The sequence below is a fragment of the Macaca fascicularis genome, chromosome 7 (genome assembly GCF_037993035.2).
Source record: "Macaca fascicularis isolate 582-1 chromosome 7, T2T-MFA8v1.1".
NCBI classification, from domain to species: Eukaryota; Metazoa; Chordata; class Mammalia; order Primates; family Cercopithecidae; genus Macaca; species Macaca fascicularis.
In genome coordinates, this window is record NC_088381.1 from 83393712 (window position 1) to 83413709 (window position 19998).

Sequence of the window (19998 nt, forward strand, 5' to 3'; positions counted from 1 at the left end):
CTGTTAATAAATATGTGGGTAAATCTGTGTTCGGGGCTCTCAGCTCTGAAGGCTGTGAGACCCCTGATTTCCCACTTCACACCTCTATATTTCTGTGTGTGTGTCTCTAATTCCTCTAGCACTGCTGGGTTAGGGTCTGCCTGACTGAGCTGGTCTCGGCATATAAAGATATATATGTACTTTTTTTTTTTTTTTTTTTTGAGATAGAGTTTCACTCTTGTCGCCCATGCTGGAGTGCAGTGGTGCAATCTTGGCTCACCGCAACCTCCACCTCCCCAGTTCAAGCAATTCTCCTGCCTCAGCTTCCCGAGTAGCTGGGATTACAGGTGCCCACCACCATGCCCAGCTGATGTTTTTGTATTTTTAGTAGAGACAGGTTTTCACCATGTTGGGCAGGCTTGTCTGGAACTCCTGACCTCAGCTGATCCACCCACCTCGGCCTCCCAAGGGGCTGGGATTACAGGCATGAGCCACCGCGCCCAGCCTCAAGTCCTATTTTTAAACGATAGTTAAGAATAGATATTGCTCATACAAAACCTTTTTTTATTTTTGTTTTTCTTTATTTTGTCACATAGGTGGTCTGTTTCTTCACAAATCAATTTTCTTGTAAAAGGAATTTATTATAGAAGAAATCCTTATTAAATAAGAAATCTGCCCTGGGTGGGGGGCGGGGAGTTAAATGACTAATTTTGGGCTTAGCAGAGAGCATGAAAACTAGTTTCTAATCAGAAAGAGGACAACATCAGAAAATATAGGAAGCTTCTGCAAGGGTCTGAACCCAGGTGTCCTACACACCCACGGTAGTGGTATAGCATCTAAAGGGAGAAGAGTTCCAAATGCCACCTCAGCAGCTCAGAATCCAGAACCAGAAATGCATCAGGGGCCCCAATTTCTAGGGAGTCGTGCACTTCACAGCACAGTCCAGTCCCCAGAACTGCGTGTTCTTAAGCTGTATGCTTTAAGAAAACTCAATACTCACAAATGCAAACTTCATTCTGAGCCTTCAAACCTCACCACATGATGCTTTAAAACTCAGAGCTACTTTTAACTTAAAGTATGCTTATGTTTAATTTTTTTGTAAGGAGGGCTGTTGGATTCAGTAAGGAATGCCCACAGTTGTGCAAGGCAGTGCCAGGCATTTATTTAATATCAGAGAATCTGAGGTTTTGTGCAGTCATCACTACAACCTCGCCGGTATCATGCTGGCCTTTTCCCAAGTGCATCTGCGGAACGCTAACTCCACAAGCTATGCTTGAGATGCGCTCATGAAAGGGGGTTTCCAAAGTCAGCAAGATTAGAAAAGGGTGGCATGCCACGCCTATCAGAAATCGAGGACTTTTGGAAATCCTGCAACAACAGAGTTTGCTTAACTCAGCATTTATTTCCCAAATGTATTTAACTAGAGACGCTTTGTCCCAGAACGTTGACAGGTAACAAAACCACCTTGGAGAAGAGTGCTTTGGAACGATGTCACAGTGGAAGGACCCATTACTGTCAGACAGAGGGCAAACAGGCAAGCACCCGGAGTTCAAGGTCAGAGCGTAAGAATTCAGGGCCATTTGAAAGAGCCATGGTGACAGCAGTACATCCCTCTACACAGAGGAGGAGAGAACAGAAGGTAAGACAAATAAACACTTGGATATTTTTGTTGTTTTTTGAAGAGCATTTGATTGCCAAAATATTCTTAGCAAAGAATTTTTTTTTAAGTTGGAAGACAGAATGTAGAATATGTTAGAATTTCTTGAGCAGATGAGCAAAATTGTCAGGGAATGAGGAGGCGCTGCTGGAGGTCTGCAGGTGGTGGCGGTGAAGGTTCTATTACCCAGTAATTGACAGGCAGCCTGTTGCTCTGTTATCGCATATTTAGTATTGGACAACTTGCAACTTGTCATTGCCTTGACTGAAAATAAATCACTTTTCCCAAATCTAAGAAGGTAAAATATGCAGATGACTTTCTGTGCCACCCACAAAAAGGTTTATATAATCCCAATTGCTTTTAATAAGAAGGTCTTGTAATCTGAGCATTGTTACCTCTTACTTTTAAGCACTTTTACAAGATAAAACTATCTTTTCCCTTTGAATCAATCAAAAGGAGATGAGGTGGGACTAAAACATACTGTTCCTTTTACATTCAAAGAGGTGTCACGTCTGGGGACCAATAAGTCTCTACATTTGGGGCAGACAGGAGGATATAACACCTCGAATATCTGCTTCTTTTTGAATGGTAACCAAAGACAGGTCCTGACCTTGACCCCATGCAGGAAGCTCAGGCTTCCCTCACCACTGACCTTGAGCCACCCTATCCCTGCGGTCATCATGATGTTGCCCTATTTGTCTAACCTTTACCAGGAAGGAAGAGGGCTTTGGCACATGCACAGGAAAACACGGAAAGCCCGACTTTTCGTATCCTGAATTTAATTGACCAAGAACTTGTAAAAATACCAAGTCCCAGTGTCAGTAATACCACAGCACCATGCGGTGGCCCCAAAGCTGGTGGGAAAATGCTGTGGTGGAACAACTGTCCAGCATGGATCCGGAGCCCTAAACCACACAGCACACATGAGAAGAAAAATAACCCCTCATCACCATGATACATTTGCCCATTAGTCACAGAATAACATTTCTCAGAACTTACCCCCAAATTGTGTCTATTAACGGGCGTTATAAACTGTCATCCAAAGATCACATCCTTACATGTTCATCTATTACATTTCAAACAATAAAACCTCTGAAAAGGAAAAAATGTTTTTCTGTTTGGCATGCCTAGTTCTGTGCAGGCAATGAGGAGACTTGAAAGCACATTGGTCCTCGTCTGCACAGCTCACTTCTGGACTAAGTTGGTGCACACCGTCTAAGTACTTAGACTCCAGATACACTGCCCTCAAAAAATGAATGGTGTTGAACGTGTTTATCTTAAACTTAGAAAATGATTTACTCAGGGAAAAAGGAGTCACTTCCAAATAATTGAAAATGTATTAAGATGACTATATTTTTACAAGGGCACTGAACTCATTTGTGTAAAACTGAAAAGTAAATGAGGAAATACACGCAGAATACTAATATTTGTATCAAGGTTGCAATATTGGTACCAATTCAGTTTTAAATTGAAGAAATAGTAAAGGAATGTAACATTCTGCCTTCTGCAAATAAACAATATTTCTGAAGTACTTACTGGGAGAAAATGTATGATACTACAAAATTTGGTTATATGTTCCTATATTAAAATGTACTCTTTTACGCCTGTAATCCCAGCACTTTGGGAGGCCGAGGCGGGCAGATCACGAGGTCAGCAGATCAAGACCATCCTGGCTAACATGGTGAAACCCCATCTCTACCAAAAATACAAAAAGTTAGCTGGGCGTGGTGGCAGGCACCTATAGTCCCAGCTACTCGGGAGGCTGAGTTAGGAGAATCACTTGAAGCTGGGAAGCGGAGGTTGCAGTAAGCTAAGATCACACCACTGCACTCCAGCCTGGAAGACAGAGCGAGACTCTGTCTCCAAAAAAAAAAAAAAGTGCTCTTTTAAACCTTACATTTGCATAGAGTTTTCCAGTTTACCAAGGGCTTTCACATTTCCTCTCTTGTTTGAAACTTACATCAACCCTACGAAGGCAAAGATGCACGAAATCCTAACCCCATTTTTCAGGTGTGGAAACAGAAGTTCAAAAACAAGAAGTTATTAGTAATGAGGCTGGGGCTCAAACTCAGGTCTTGAGATTTCTAGCACAGCCTTCACTGACTCACCTACTTACTAACTGCTATTGTCCTACCCACACACTGTGCAAACGGCAGCCAGGGCTCAGCATTGCATTTTGAAAATACCACTAAACTGACTTGCACACCCACGTTCATAGCAGCATTATTCACCATAGCCCAAAGATAGAAGCAACTCAAGTGTCCATTGATGGGTGAGTGGATAAACAGAATATGGTATACACATACAATGGAATATTATTCAGACTTAAAAAGGAAGGAAATTCTGACTCATGTTACAACATGGATGAACTTTGAGGACATTATGCTAAGTGAAATAAGCCAGTTACAAAAGGACACGTGCTGAATGATTCCACTTATATGAGGTACCTAAAATAGGCAAATTCATAGAGACAGAAAATAGACGTTATCAGGGGTTTGGGGGAAGGAAGAGTGGAGAGCTTTGTTTAATGTTTGCAGAGTTTCTGTTTGGGATGATTTAAAAAATCCTGGAGATAGATGGTGATGAAGCTTGCACAACAATGTGAATTTACTTAATGCCAGTTAAAAATGGCTAAGATGGTAAATTTTATGTTATGTATATTTTAACACAATAAATAAAATGTCGGCCGGGCGCGGTGGCTCATGACTGTAATCCCAGCACTTTGGGAGGTCAAGGGGGGGTGGATCACCTGAGGTCAGGAGTTCGAGATCAGCCTGGCCAACATGGTGAAATCCCATCTCTACTAAAAATACAAATAATTAGCCGGGCGTGGTAGCAGGTGCCTGTAATCCCAGCTACTTGGGAGGCTGAGGCAGGAGAATCACTTGAACCCAGGAGGCGGAGGTTGCAGTGAGCCGAGATCGCATCACTCCACTCCAGCCTGGGCAACGAGAGGAAAACTCCATCTCAAAAATAAATAAAATAAAATAAAATAATAACATAAAATAAAATAAACCAGTCGCAGTGACTCATGCCTGTAATCCCAGCACTTTGGGAGCCTGAGGTGGGTGGATCATGAGGTCAGAAGATTGAGACCATCCTGGCTAACACGGTGAAACCCCATCTCTACTGAAAATACAAAAAATTAGCCGGGTGTGGTGGCATGTGCCTGTAGTCCCAGCTACTTGGGAGGGTAAGGCAGGAGAATTGCTTGAACCTGGGAGGTGGAGGTTGCAGTGAGCCGAGATCACACTACTGCACTCCAGCCTGGCAACAGACAGAGACTCCGTCTGAAAAAACGAACAAACAAAAAAACTAAATAAATTTAAAAAAATAAAATGGTAAAAACACTGAATATCTGGCCCCTTCCTTCAAAAGTTTTATTTTATATGGAAAAGCATGACACATTATTATTTTAGATTGTTTTCACGGAGGTAAAATACATATAACATAAAGTTTCTCACTTAAACGTTTTTAAGTATACAGTTTTGTGGCATTATGTACATTCACACTGTTGTGCAATCATCATCACCACCTAGCTCCAGAACCTTCTCATTTTACCAACTAAACTTCTGTACTCCCTGTACAGAAGTGACTAACCCTCCCTGGCAACAGCCATCCCACTTTCTAACTCTATCAATATTGCTACTCTAGGTGTTTCAGATAAGTGGAATCTTACAATATTTGTCTTTTTGCAACTGGTTAGTTTCATGTACCATAGTGTCTTCAAGGTTCATCTATGTTGTAGCACATGTCAGAATTTTCTTCCTTTTTAAAGCTGAGTAATATTTATTTCGCATTATTAGGTTTATTGAAACCATCCTCTTTTTATCATACATATAGACCACATTTTGTTTGCCCATTCGTCTAGCAGTGGACACTTGGGTTGTTTCCGCTTCCTGGCTATTGTGAAGAAGGCTGCTGTGAACACAGGTGTACAAATATCTGCTCAAGTCCCTGCTTTCAATTATTTCGGGTATATATTCAGAAGCAGGATTGCTGGATCACACAGTAATTCTGTTTACGTCTTTGAGGAACTTCTACACTGTTTTCTGCAGCAGTGACACCATTTTACATTTCCATCAGCAATGCCCAAGGATTTAAATTTCTCCACATCCTCAGCAACACTTGCCACTTTTTGTGTTTTTGTTTGGTTGTTGTTGTTGTTGTCATTTTGTTTGTTTATTTTGAGATGGAGTCTTGGTCTGTTGCCCAGGCTGGAGTGCCGTAGTGCAATCTTGGGTCACTGCAACCTCTGCCCCCTGGGTTCAAGTGATTCTCCTGCCTCAGCCTCCCAAGTAGCTAGGATTACAGGTGCTCACCATGACGCCTGGCTAACTTTTTGTATTTTTAGTAGAGACGGGGTTTCATCATGTTGGCAGGCTGGTTTCAAACTGCTGACCTCAGGTGATCCACCCACCTCAGCCTCCCAAAGTGCTGGGATTACAGGCATGAGCCACCACGCCCAGCCAGTTCTCATGTTTTTGTGACTTGCATTTCTCTAATGATTAGTTACGTTGAGCATCTTTTCATAAGCTTATTGGCCATGAATACATCTTCTTTGAAGACATGTCTATTCAAGGCTGGGCACGGTGGCTCATGCTTGTAATCCCAGAACTTTGGGAGGCCAAGGCAGGCGGATCACTTGAGGTCAGGAGTTCAAGACCAGCCCTGGCCAACATGATGAAAACACAGGAGGCAAAGGTTGCAGTGAGCTGAGATCGTGCCACTGCACTCCAGCCTGGGCAACAGAGCAGGACATCATCAAAAAAAAAAAAAAAAAAGAAGAAGAAAAAAAGAAAGGAAAGGAAAGGAAGAAAGAAAGAAAGAAAAAGAAAGAAGGAAAGAAAGAGAGAGAAATGTCTGTCTGTTCAAATCCTTTGCCCATGCATTCATAATTTTTAACATCAACTTTGAAAAACTTGCAAGAGGCAGAAAGGTAGATATTCATTCAGCATGGGATAAGTAAGAGTGTGTGTGTGTGTGTGTGTGTGTGTGTGTTGCTTCCTCTAGAATACACTGCAATAGGAAACCAAATCAGAGAATCAGAGTGCCAAGAGTTCATGCAAGATACGATGACAACTTAGTCTAGTGATGGCATTGAAGATGGAGAGAGCGAGATGGGAGACTTGAGCCAGGTTTTGGCAATGGACATGGCAGTACTTGCTGCTAAGCTACAGATGCAGGGTGAGGGCCAAGCTGACCTTCTCCTTTAACTCGTCCCCTCAATAAAATTCAACTGGCAGCTTCCAAATTGTGACAGACTAAGACTGTTTCCAGTGTTCGTTTATAAACCTATTAAGATCCTAGCCTTCCCAAAGGGTTAAACTGATGAACACACCAACACAAGAATGAGATGCACATTACTCTAAAACAACAAATAGTTTTAAGGTATTTTAAACTGAGCAAGTATGAAAAGGCAAATGAAATGCCCACAAGAGGATGGCTTTCATATATTAGATTGAAACCTGGAGAAACTCAAAAAATGATACCATGACTCTCCTCAATATTAGGCCACGCAGATGTTTGGACACGAGGGCAAAGGCACCCATTTTGAGGTCATTCACACTTGACTTCAAAAATCCCTGAGCATATGATTAAAGAAATTGCCAGGGAAGAATAAGCATAAACTACAGAATTGGACCCACAAAGACCACAGATATTAAAACTATTCCATATAGAAGATAATGATATTAAATAAGTTTCAAGACATTTAAATAAAGAATTTAAAGGGCCAAGATTTTTCAAATTGCCCAATAAGATTCCAGGGGGAAAGAACTTCTAGAAAGGAATGTCTTTAATCACCAATAAACAGGAAAACGTGTCTGAAGAAATTACCCAGAATGCAGCACAGATGAACACACAGATGGAAAACTTGAAAGGCAGGTTAAAAGAAAGGAAGAATAGAATGACGAAGCCCCAGTAACTATCTAACTGAAGTTCCAGATGGAGAAATTAGAATGAGGAAGAGTCAAGATTTGAAAAAATAATGCTTGAAATTTTTCCAGAATTAATGAAAAACATCTACCCTAACATTCTGGAATTCCAACCAATCCCCAAAGCAGGGAAAATAAGGGAAAAGTCCCCACTTAAACACACAGTAGTCGAACTGCAAAACAATAAACACAAAAAGATGACTATAAAAGGAGCCAGAAGGGCTGGGCATGGTGGCTCATGCCTGTAATCCCAACACTTTGGGAGGTCGAGGCGGGTGGATCACCTGAGGTCAGAAGTTCAAGACCAGCCTGACCAATACGATAAAACTCCATCTCTACTAAAATTACATAAATTAGCCAGGCATGGTGGCATGCGCCTGTAGTCCCAGCTACTAGGAAGCTGAAGCACGAGAATCGCTTGAACCTGGGAGGCGGAAGTTGCAGTGAGCTGAGATAGTGCCACTGCACTCTAGCCTGGGCGACAGAGAGACTGTGTTTCAAAAAAAAAAAAGAACCAGGAGGAAATGACAGATCCTTTCAAGAGAATGGCAATTAGGACCAGGCGCCATGGCTCACGCCCGTAATCCCAACACTCTGGGAGGCCAAGGCAGGCAGATCACCTGAGGTCAGCAGTTCGAGACCAGCCTTGCCAACATGGTGAAACCCCCGTCTCTACTAAAAATACAAAAATTAGCCAGACATGGTGGCACGCACCTGTAGTCCCAGCTACCTGGGAGGCTGAGATGGAAGAATTGCTTGAACCCAGAAGGTAGAGGTTGCAATGAGCCGAGATCATACCACTGCACTCCAGCCTGGGCAACAGAGCAACACACTACCTCAAAAAAAAAAAAAAGAAAATGATAATTAGATTGACAGCTGCCTTCTTAAGAGCAACTATGGAGCCAGGAGACAATGGAGTACTATTTTTTAAAGTGCTAGAAGAAAAATAACTTTCATTCTCCATCTAGCAAAAGTAACTTCCAAGTCTGAGGCAAATAAAGCAATATTTAGAAAAATAAGACCCGAGGAAATTTACTACAAGAAGATCCCCCTAACGTTATTTCTAAAGGATGCCCATCAAGGAATAGAAAAACAACTCTCAAAGAAGAGGTGATGGTTGCCATGCATGCATGAGGGCAGACCCCACTGCCACCACCCCAGTGAAGCACTTTGGCAGGTACCCCCCACTGGAGTGTTGTAGCCAGTGGACTGGGAACACACTGGCCCCTGCAGTGCAGCAGGTGCTTAACCTTGAGGGGCCAGAGAACAAAGCCATAGGCCTGGTCCCAGCCCCCCAGGGTTAGAGCACACAGCCTAGTCGGGCTGAGCTGTGCCTTTGGCCCCTGAAATCTTCCAGAAGCCAAGCCAGTTGACTGAACCCACCTTATACCACAGTCAAACCCTTAAGGGCATCAAAGAAGATAAAAGCAAAAAATCCATTGAAAGGACAGCAACTTCAAAGATTAAAGGAAAATCAACCCACACAGAAGAGAAAGAACCAGCAAAAGAACTCTGTCAACTCAAAAAGCCAGTGTCTTCTCACTCCAAATGACCACACTAGTTCACTTTAAATGGTTCTTAACCAGACAGAAATGACAGTCTGATAGGATAGGAATGAATCTGTATAGGAATGAAAACCATCAAGATTCAGCAGAAAGTTGAAACCCAATTCAAGGAATCTAAGGAATCCAATAAAACAATACAAGAGCTGAAAGATAAAATAGGCATTTTAAGAAATAACCAGGCAGGGCGTGGTGGCTCAGGCCTGTAATCCTAGCACTTTGGAAGGCTGAAGCTGGTGGATCGCTTGAGCTCAGGAGTTTGAGACCAGCCCGGCAACATGGCGAAACCCCATCTCTACAAAAAATACAAAAATTATCTGGGCCTGGTGGTGTGCACCTGTAGTCCCAGCTACTTGGGAGGCTGAAGTGGAAGGATCTCTTGAGCTGGGGAGGCAGAGGTTGCAGTGAGCCAAGATCATGCCACTGCACTCCAGCCTGGGCAACAGAACCAGAACTTGTCTCAAAAAAAGAAAGAAGGAAAGAGGGAAGGCAAGGGAAGGCAAGGGAAGGCAAGGGAAGGGAAAGGGAAGGGGAAGGCAAGGGAAAAGGAAGGGAAAGGGAAGGGAAGGGAAGGAAGGGAAGGGAAGGGCTGAGAAGGGAAGGGAAGGGAAGGGAAGGAAGGGAAGGGAAGGGAAGGGAAGGGAAGGGAAGGGAAGGGCTGAGAAGGGAAGGGAAGGGAAGGGAAGGGAAGGGAAGGGAAGGGAAGGGAGGGAAGGGAAGGGAAGGGAAGGGAAGGGAAGGGAAGGGAAGGGAAGGGAAGGGAAGGGAAGGGAAGGAATAGAGAAGGGAAGGGAAGGGATAGGGAAGGGATAGGGAAGGGTTAGGGAAGGGAGAAAAGAAAGAAAAGAAAGATCAGACTGCTACCATGAGAGGACAAGAGAACATGGTCTCCTTAGTGCGGGCCATGGTGCAAGATCAGGCCCCAGCCTCACCTCAGGGGCAGGGACAGCAAGGAGCATGGGACAGGGGGATCCAGTCTGCGTTGCATCAAAATTTTGTTTTGTATTTTGTTTTTAATTTTCCGATGAATAATTCAGTGGCTATGCCAAGGTTGAAATATTTTTCTGTTTTCAGTAAGATGTGAGAAAAGGAAATGAATTTTAATGAAATGTTTTGGTTTACTTTATCTGAGGCTTCCAGTGTAAGGGGATTCCCACGCCCTAAACAGATGTCAGCTGTTTTATCCTCTTGCCTGCAAAAGGCAACAGAGGGCTGGGGCTCCCCTGCTCAGCCCTCTTGCACCCGCCTCCCCTATTTCCCAGATGGCCAGGACTACCTGTGAGCGCAGCACTAGGAGAACTTTGAATGTCCCAGTCATTCAGAAAACTAAAACTGCTAGTGATGATTATGATGTCTTCACAGATGCAGACCAACAGGTCTCCATAGGTGAGACCAAAGCACCTGTTCCAGGTTCCTGAGGCCTGTGCATCCCTGCCCCGCCAGGAGGCTCAGACTTTGGCAGATGGCCTACGCTCTCTGAGCCAACGACTCCCAGGAAGAACTTGAGTGTCATAAAATTCTGAAAACAAGATTTAAGGAGAGGTGGAGAAATGTGGCAAGATCTCTAAGGAGAACGCAGAGCTGTCAGGTGGAGGTGATGTCACAGACGTCTGAAAATCTGCCAGAGCATGAGCTAACTTATAGCTGCAGGCTCAGGACATGTTTCTGAGGAGAAGTTTCTGAACTAAGTTGGCAACTAACAGACCGCATAAATTCCCTTAAAGGGGATTACTGATGGGATTCCTTCTGATTCAATAAAACACCTGCCCAAAATGAGCTGTCATCAATGGATCCATCAAAGGAATGATACACTGAGCCCTTCTCAAGTGTTCGTGCAGTTGGGGATGAAGAGGCGAAGATAACCAGACCCTGCCTGCAAGGGCTTATGAGAATATGCTTGTTGAGACAGCGACTCTGCATGACAAACTGAAGAAAACCCAAAGAACATCTGTAACCAAGTGCTCCTTGCCTAGATTCTCAGCTGCCACCATCCCTGGGGTGTCACCATGTCTAGAGACCCGAGTGAATATCTGAAAAGAAAAAAAGAAGAGTAGTTGTTGAAAGAACACGGCTATAAAATATTTATGTGGTCACTGGGGGCTCGTAATAATTATCTTTTCATATCCTTTGCCAGTTAAGATTTTCAAATCACATTCTGTATCATTGTTCCCCTGGTATGAAAGGGTGAAGGTCTTTGTCCTGGTTTTACTGGTGATTTAGAGCACTGGGATTCCCAATCCCAGCTTCCCAGCAGCAACTATGCTTGCCTTTCCTGTATTGTGAAGGGGTTGTCTAGCAGGCAGAAAACCTGAAGACTGGAGGACTCTAACGAAAGCCACACCAGAGCCTCTCCTGCTCCTTCTTTTTCCCTAGGTCCAGTTCTCCAACAGGGGAAATGTCCCAAGCCTTCCTAGTGGAATGTGACTGTGTCACTCACCTTCCCATAGGTGGCCAGCAAAATGAGAAATGTTGTTAATCAACTTTCAATGTCCTCTCTGCCCAGCGCTTTGATTCCAACAGCCTGTAAATGCTGTTTCTACACTGGATTAGTCCTTCAACCCCACCGCACACGCTGTCTACTGTGCTCAATTTCATCAACCTGCATTACCTAGAGGCCAAGCAGACACCATCATCCTCCCTTGGGGATGAGAAGGTGATGGAGGGGACCTCAGGAGCCCAGCAGGAACAATGTCTGTCTCTGCAGGCTTTGCAGAGATCCTGGAATATGATAATGTGGCGGGCAGAGGCAGGTGGGAGAGGCATGTGTAGATCAGGCTTGAGGAATGGATCTGGTTAGGAAAAATGGGGTCAACAGAGCAAATGAAGCACCCCAGTGTGTAGACAGCTGCAACCAAGGGATGAATGAATCAATAAAAACCTGTAGGAATGTAATATAATGCAGAAAAACATAACTACCCCTTTCTCTGCCATTAGACAAGCTGATTCTCATTTACATGGGAGCAACAAACAAGAAAGACTGGACAGAAAAGCTGTGAAAAAATACAATAAGAAGGAAAATTTCCCTGCCAATAGAACAGACTACAAAGTGTTCATAATTGAAACAGTGAGGAAATGGCCAAGTGTCCACAAAAAATCCAGAAAGAGACCCAGAGACATACAGAAATATATCTGGTGACTCATTTCAGAGGAGGTAAATGTTAACATTTTAAATACATGGTGCTAGGACAAACGGATAACCATCAAAAAGACAGAGCTGGATCCACACCTCACACTGTACATGAGGATAAATTCCAAATGGATTGAAATTTAAACGTGAAAAATGAAATTTTAACAGCGTAGGAAGAAAACATGAACAAATTTATTTGGAATTTTGGTGTAGAAAGGCCTGTCTATGATTTTAAAGATCCAGAAGCCATAAACAAAAAAAAATTGATTATATAAAAATAAAAAGCTTCTAGAGAGGGAAAAATATCATAGCAAAGCCAAAAGATAGGTAAATGAGAAAAAAAATTTTCAACTCATACCTTCTTAATATATAAAGACTTCCTAGAAATTGAGAATATGAAAAACCTATAGCCCAACAGAAAAGAGGCAAAAGATTGGAATAGAGTTCACAAAAAAGAAATACAAACGGCTCTTTTTTGAGACAGAGTCTCGCTAAGGTTGGAGTGCAGTGGCGCAATCTCAGCTCACTGCAACCTCCACCTCCCAGCCATTTTTTTTTTTTTTTTTTTTTTGAGAGATGGTCTTGCTTTCATGCCCAGGCTGAAGTGCAGTGGCTCCATCATAGCTCACTGTAACCTTGAACTCCTGCGTTCAAGCAATCTTCCTGCCTCAGCTTCCTGAGTAGACAGGACTACAAGTGAGCACCACCACACCCAGCTAATTTAAAAAATTTTTTTGTAAAAACAAAGACAGGGTCTCATTATGTTGCCCATGCTGGGCTCTTAAATTTATAAAGGATGTTTGATGAAGAAAATGCACATTTAAAACTACACTGAGATACCATCTTTTATACATCAGCTTGGAAAAATCCAAAAGTTTCAGAACACTCTACAGATGTCTGTGCACAAACCTAGCTCATGGAAAGAAAAAATGGTTCCATTCTTGTAGAAGGCAACCTGGTACTTAAACGTCTAACAGGATGGCTAATGTACTACTGTTGCCCAGTGATCCCACCTCTGGGAATTCAACCACAGCTGCACATGGACAAAATTATGCAAGAACAAGATCTATCATTGTAACATTATCACAAGGAGGAATATTGGAAACATCTCAAGTGTCCATCAATGGGACAGCAGTTAAATAAACCTTGTAACACCATGCAACTGTTAGAAAAAATGAATGAGGGGCATTCTGTATCCTAATATGGAAAATTCTCCATACTATAGTCAGGGGGGAAAGCAAGTCTTAGAACAGTATGCTATCTTTTCTGAAAGAAAAGGGAGAGATAAGATTGCATATGCATGTTGGCATGTATTTGCATAAACAACACAAGAGTAATACACAGGAAACTAATAAAAGTGGTTATGGGGGCAAGGGATGGAACAGAGTAGCCAGGGATGGGGCAAGGACTGAGACTTTTGGTCTGCATCTGGTTCCGAGGGGGAATCCAAAGTCTTCTCAGAGGAACCAAGTGGAGAATTAAATTTCAAATTAAAAAAACAGGGTTGGGCACAGTGACAGTGGCTCACACCTGTAATCCTAGCACTTTGGGAGGCTGAGGCAGGAGGATATTTTGAGACCGAGTTCAACACCAGCCTGGCCTCAAATATCAAATAGTGAGACCCCCGTCTCTACAAAAATGAAGAAATTAACCTAGCAAGGTGGTGAACCTGCAGTCCCAGGTACTTGAGAGGCTGAGTGGGGAGGATCACCTGGGCCCAGCAGTCAGAAGCTGTAGTGAGTTGTAATCACACCACTGCACTCCAACCTGGGTGACAGAGCAAGACCTTGTCTCTAAAAACAAACAAACAAAAAAACAACAAAAACAACTAAACAAGCAATCAAATTTAAAAAAAAAAAAGAAAAAGTCAATAGGAAGAAATTCAAATGACAAAGAACTTACTCTGAATCTCTGCTCCACCCTCCAGATCTTTAATCTGAGTTCCATCCCTCATCCTGTCAAAACTCAACAAGGAGTTCCAAGTTTGGAGTTGGTGTTTCCTGAGAAAATCAGTTACAGGTGATTTGCAGGTTTAGCATGGCTATTTGTGCAGTCTAAATGTCCAAGCCAGATTTCTACAAGACAGTAAGATTACACCACGACAGGGGGAGCACACATGTATGTCTCTCCTATGTCTGATGTTATGTTGTAAATATTTAAAATAAAGCAATCTGGCCAGGTGTGGCGTCTCGTGCCTGTAATCCCAGCCCTTTGGGAGGCCTAGACGAGTGGATCACTTGAGGTCAGCAATTCGAGACCAGCCTGGCCAACATGATGAAATTCCATCTCTATTAAAAATGCAAAAATCAGTCGGGCGTGGTGGAGCGCACCCTGTAGTCCCAGCTACTCAGGAGGCTTGCTTGAGAATTGCTTGAGTCCAGGAGGTGGAGGTTGCAGTGAGCAGAGATCGTGCCACTGCACTCCAGCCTGGGAAACAGAGAGAGACTCTGTCTCAAAAAAAATAGAAATAAAAATAAATAAATAATATATAAAAATAAAATAGAGCAATCCTTTATGATGTTTTAAAAGACTATGAAAGATGTATTTACAGGGTAGTTCCCTCCATGTTTTCTGAGCGTGTATTGCCGGGAAGGCTCTGCATCAGACCTCAGGGCCTCCTTGCTACTAGGAGAACCAGCAAAGTCCCTGTGGGCTGGGTCTTCCCCAGTACGCTGTGCTGTAGCTCAAGCCACTCACCTTCATATTCTGTGCCCTGGCCACGCAGGTCTCCTGTTAATTTCTTGCCTTCACCTGTGCTGTGCTAGATACTGTTCACGCTGCTGTCCGCCTTCCCTCACTATCTGACAGGTTGACTTCTATTCACATCTCAGGTCTCAGCTCAAGAGCCTCTCTTCACACAAAGCACACCCATGGTTGCCAGGGGCTGGGTTGGGGGTCCTGGAAAATGACTGCTCAGGGGGACAGAATTTCTTTCTGGGTTGATGAAAATGTTCTGAAATTAGACAGTACTGATGGTTATAAAACTCTGTGAAAATGCTAAAAACCACTGAACTGCAACACTTTAAGAGGTAAATTTTATGGTACGTAAATAATATTAAATCATTCTTTAAAAATCCCTTCTTAACTGGGTGCAATGGCTCACACCTGTGGTCTTAGCTACTTAGGAGGCCGTGGTCACAGGATTGCTTGAGGCCAGGAGTTCAAGCTCAGCCTGGGTAACACAGTAAGATTCCCCAATCTCTACCAAAAAAAAATTAAAATTAAAATTAGCTGGGCATTAGTGGCATGCACCTATAGTCCCAGCTACTCAGGAGGCTGAAGTGGGAGGATCACCTGAGCCCAGGAGTTTGAGGCTGCAATGAGCTATGATTGCACAACTGCTCTCCAGCCTAGGTGACAGAGCCCCGTTTAAAAAAAATAAAATAAAAAATAAATCCCTCTTCAAGGAAGTCCTCCTAGGTACACCTGGACACTCTACCTCAGAGGACTCTGTGACACCCATTACAGCAGATACCACAATTATAAATAGTAATGGTGTTGCTGGTTACTAAATGCAGTAGGATACTGAGGGTGTGGTAGGAGGGGTACACTGTCAATAATTTAAAAACAAGAATAGGATGGGCACAGTGGCTCTTGCCTGTAATCCCAACACTTTGGGAGGCCGAGATGGGTGGATCACGAGGTCAGGAGATTGAGACCACCCTGGCTAACTCGGTGAAACCTCGTCTCTACTAAAAACACAAAAAGTTAGCCGGGTGTGGTGGCGGGCACCTGTAGTCCCAGCTATTCCGGAGGCTGAGGAGGAGAATGGCATGAACTCGGGAGGTGGAACTTCTAGTGAGCCGAGATCGCGCCACTGCACTCCAGCCTGGGCGACAGAGTGAGACTCTGTCTCAAGAAAAAAAAGAAAAAAAAAAAAAAACAAGAATAAAACCAACTAAAAATTGATCCTCTCTTTACCATGCTATGTCCTGGCAGTTCTAAGTAACATCAGTGACAAAAGCCACCTCCCCTCCTCAAATATTTTTTGGTTTAAGTTCTAAATAATTGCAGGGACTACTGTTGAGTTTGAGTGATACGCTTGTAAGCTTCAAATTAACACATTCTAATTACTTATCCCTTAATAAGCATTATCATTCTACATATAACTTAATTCAGAAAATTCCTAATTACAGCAGTCCTCCACAGATGAACTCAAGCAATAGGGTTTGTTTGTTTGTTTTTGAGATGTTTGTTACTATAACAATTTGGAGTGGCTCAGCTAGCATTTCCAGCCCTGTGATACTATTTATGCCTGCCTTTAAAGTGTAGAATCAAAGTAAACACTGATAGCACACTGATAATAGAGAAAGAAAACAGAACTTGATGTAGCTCAATTCTCTCACTCTATGTAACTGCCTGAGTTTTGATCTGTGTTTTAAAATTTGAAACAGTGAAACAGTGAGAAGTACAAGGTGTAATATTTTTGTTTGATGAATGCAAATTTTAGTCCATGTATAAAATATTTAATTAAATTTGACACTTAAGTTTATTCTTTTCTTCTAATTGTTGTTTGTTTTAAACTAAAGGACAAGGCCAGGCACCGTGGCTTACACCTGTAATCCCAGCACTTTGGGAGGCCGAGGCGGGCAGATCACGAGGTCAGGAGATTGAGACCATCCTGGCTAACACGGTGAAACTCCGTCTCTACTAAAAAATACCAAAACTTAGCCGGATATGGTGGCAGGCGCCTGTAATCCCAGCTACTTGGGAGGCTGAGGCAGGAGAATGGTGTGAACCCGGGAGGCAGAGCTTGCAGTGAGCGGAGATAGTGCCACTGCGCTCCAGCCTGGGCAACAGAGCTAGACTCTGTCTCAAAAAAGAAAAAAAAAAACACTAAAAGACAAATTTAAAAAAATTGTTACAACAACATTAGTAGTTGACTAAGCTCTACCTTTTACACAGTTCACTTAGAGAGAGAGGAAGAAACAAGAGAGACAAAGAGAGAGACAGAGGGAGAGACAGAGAGACAGGAAGTCAAAGAAGGAAAGAGAGGAAGAGTCAAAGAAGGAGAGAGAGAGACAAAGGAGAAGTCGAAGAGAAAGAAAGAGAGATGGAAGTAGTAAAGAAAAAAAACTGTAACCTATTCCTTTAAAAGCCAGGGTAAATTTCTGTCTACCCAGCCACGGTATATTCTTCTTATGTGGAATGTCGACCTATATCTGCCTCCCCACTAACTGGACAGGTACCTGCACCTTAGTCTTTCTAAGTCCCAACATTAACATTGCCCCCAGAAATCAGACTTTATCAGTACCCCTCAAAGCTCAAGTCCATCAGCACAGAGCCATACAACTATTACCCCTACCTATAGGGTTAGGAATGGCTACTGCTACAGGAACCGGAATAGCCGGTTTATCTATTTCATTATTCTACTACCACACACTGTCAAAGTACTTCTCAGACAGTTTGCAAGAAATAACGAAATCTATCCTTACTCTACAATCCCAAACAGACTCTTTGGCAGCAGTGACTTTCCAAAACCGCTGAGGCCTAGACCTCCTGAGAAAGGAGGATTCTGCACCTTCTTAGAGGAAGAGTGTTGTTTTTACACTAACCAGTCAGGGATAGTACGAGATGCCGCCCAGCGTTTACAGAAAAAGGCTTCTGAAATCAAAGCCTTTCAAACTCTTATACCTCTGGAGTTGGGCAACATGGCAGTCTCCCCTTTCTAGGTCCCGCGGCAGCCATCTTGCTGTTCCTCGCCTTTGGGCCCTGTATTTTTAACCTTCTTGTCAAATTTGTTTCCTCTAGAATCGAGACCATCAAGCTACAAATAGTCTTACAAATGGAACCCCAAATGAGTTCAACTAACAACTTCTACTGAGGACCCCTGGACCGACCTGCTAGCACTTTCACTGGCCTAGAGAGCTCCCCTCTGGAGGACACTACAACTGCAGGGCCCCTTCATCACCCCTATCCAGCAGGAAGTAGCTAAAGCAGTCATCGGCCAAATTCCCAACAGCAGTTGGGGTGTCCTGTTTAGGGGGGGATTGAGAGGTGACAACATGCTAGCAGCTCTCACTCTTGGTGCTTCCTCGGCCTCGGCATCCACTCTGGCAGTGCTTGAGGAGCCCTTCAGCCCACCATGGCACCATGGGAGCCCCTCTCTGGGCTGGCTGAGGCCAGAGAGGGCTCCCTCTACTTGGGGGAGGTGTGGAGGGAGAGGGGCAGGTGGGAATGTGGGCTGCACATGGCTCTCTTGGGCCAGCGCGAGTTCCTGGTGGGTGTGGGCTGGGCGGTCTGCACTTGGAGCTGCTGGCTGGCGCTGCAGGCCCTGGGCAGTGAGGGGCTTAGCACCTGGGCCAGCAGCTGCAGAGGGCGAACCAGGTCCCCCAGCAGTGCCGGCCTCCTGCACTGCACTCGAATTTTAGCCGGGTCTCAGCTGCCTCCCAGTGGGGCAGGGTTCAGGACCTGCAGCCCACCATGCCCAAAACCAGCGCTCCACGCACCTCTTCCATGGGGCCCGAGCCTCCCCAACTAGCGCTGCCCCCTGCTCCTCTGTGGGGAGTCCCATCAACTGCCCAGCGGCTGAGGAGTGCCCGTGCATGGCACCGGACTGGCAGGCAGTTCCCCCGTGGCCCTGGCACAGGATCCACTAGGCGAAGCCAGCTGGGCTCCTGAGTCTAGTGGGGACTTGGAGAACTTTTATGTCTAGCTAAGGGATTGTAAATACACCAGTCAGCACTCTATGTCTGCTCAAAGTTTGTAAATATACCAATCAGCACTCTGTATCTAGCTAACCTAGTGGGGACTTCTAGAACTTTTCTGTCTAGCACTCTGTGTCTAGCTCAGGGATTGTAAATGCACCAATCAGCACTCTGTCAAAATGGACCAATCTGCTCTCTGTAAAATGGACCAATCAGCAGGATGTGGGTGGGGCCAGATAAGGGAATAAAAGCAGGCTGCCCCAACTAGCCAGTGGCAACCCGCTGGGGTTCCGTTCCACAGTGTGGAAGCTTTGGTCTCTTGCTCTTCACAGAAAATCTTGCTGCTGCCCACTCTTTGGGTCCAGGCTGCCTTTAAGAGCTGTAACACTCACTGCAAAGGTCTGCAGATTCACTCCTGAAGTCAGCAAGATCACGAACCCACCAGAAGGAAGAAGCTCCAGACACATCTGAACATCTGAAAGAACTCCGGACACACCATCTTTAAGAGCAGTAACACCGCGAGGGTCTGCGGCTTAATTCTTGAAGTCATGAGACCAAGAGCCTACCAATTCCGGACACATTAGTTACTGAACAATTATTTACATAAAATAATGTTACACGAGGCTATAACCAAAATATTAATGTTTAATCTTTGGCAAATATAAAACTGATTGAATAACTGGATTGAGTTTTTTCCCTTTTTTTGCATGATAATTTATTTTTATTCATTTTATTTACAAGATTATATAAAGATTCAATAAATGGAAATTTCCAGTGTTTGCATTTATTTTCTATCTATTTTTGTTATTCATTTCATGTTATGATTATTGCTAAAATATAATTTAAGCATATAGAGATTTTCTAACACTCCCTTTATTAAACTGTAATATTCATGAATATATTAATGAGCTACACACATTCTTTACTATATTTCTAAATATTCTCAATATATATCAAATACATAATAAGGATCTATATTTTGAAGAATATTCATATTCATTTAAAATATCTAAAATATTGTTTAATGCAAGGCTTTGGTAAATTGCCAAGTTTGGTGAATTAATTGTTTGGTGATTTAGCCATTCAGTGA

The 19998-nt window shown here is 43.6% G+C and overlaps 1 long non-coding RNA gene across 1 annotated transcript; it reads left to right on the plus strand.

Annotated features, from left to right (window-relative positions):
- Positions 1 to 1422: 1422 nt before the first annotated feature.
- On the plus strand, positions 1423 to 19696 carry LOC141407390 (uncharacterized). The gene is made up of 2 exons (XR_012416287.1): positions 1423 to 1618; positions 18013 to 19696. It is a non-coding gene; the product is annotated as an uncharacterized lncRNA (long non-coding RNA).
- Positions 19697 to 19998: the final 302 nt, after the last annotated feature.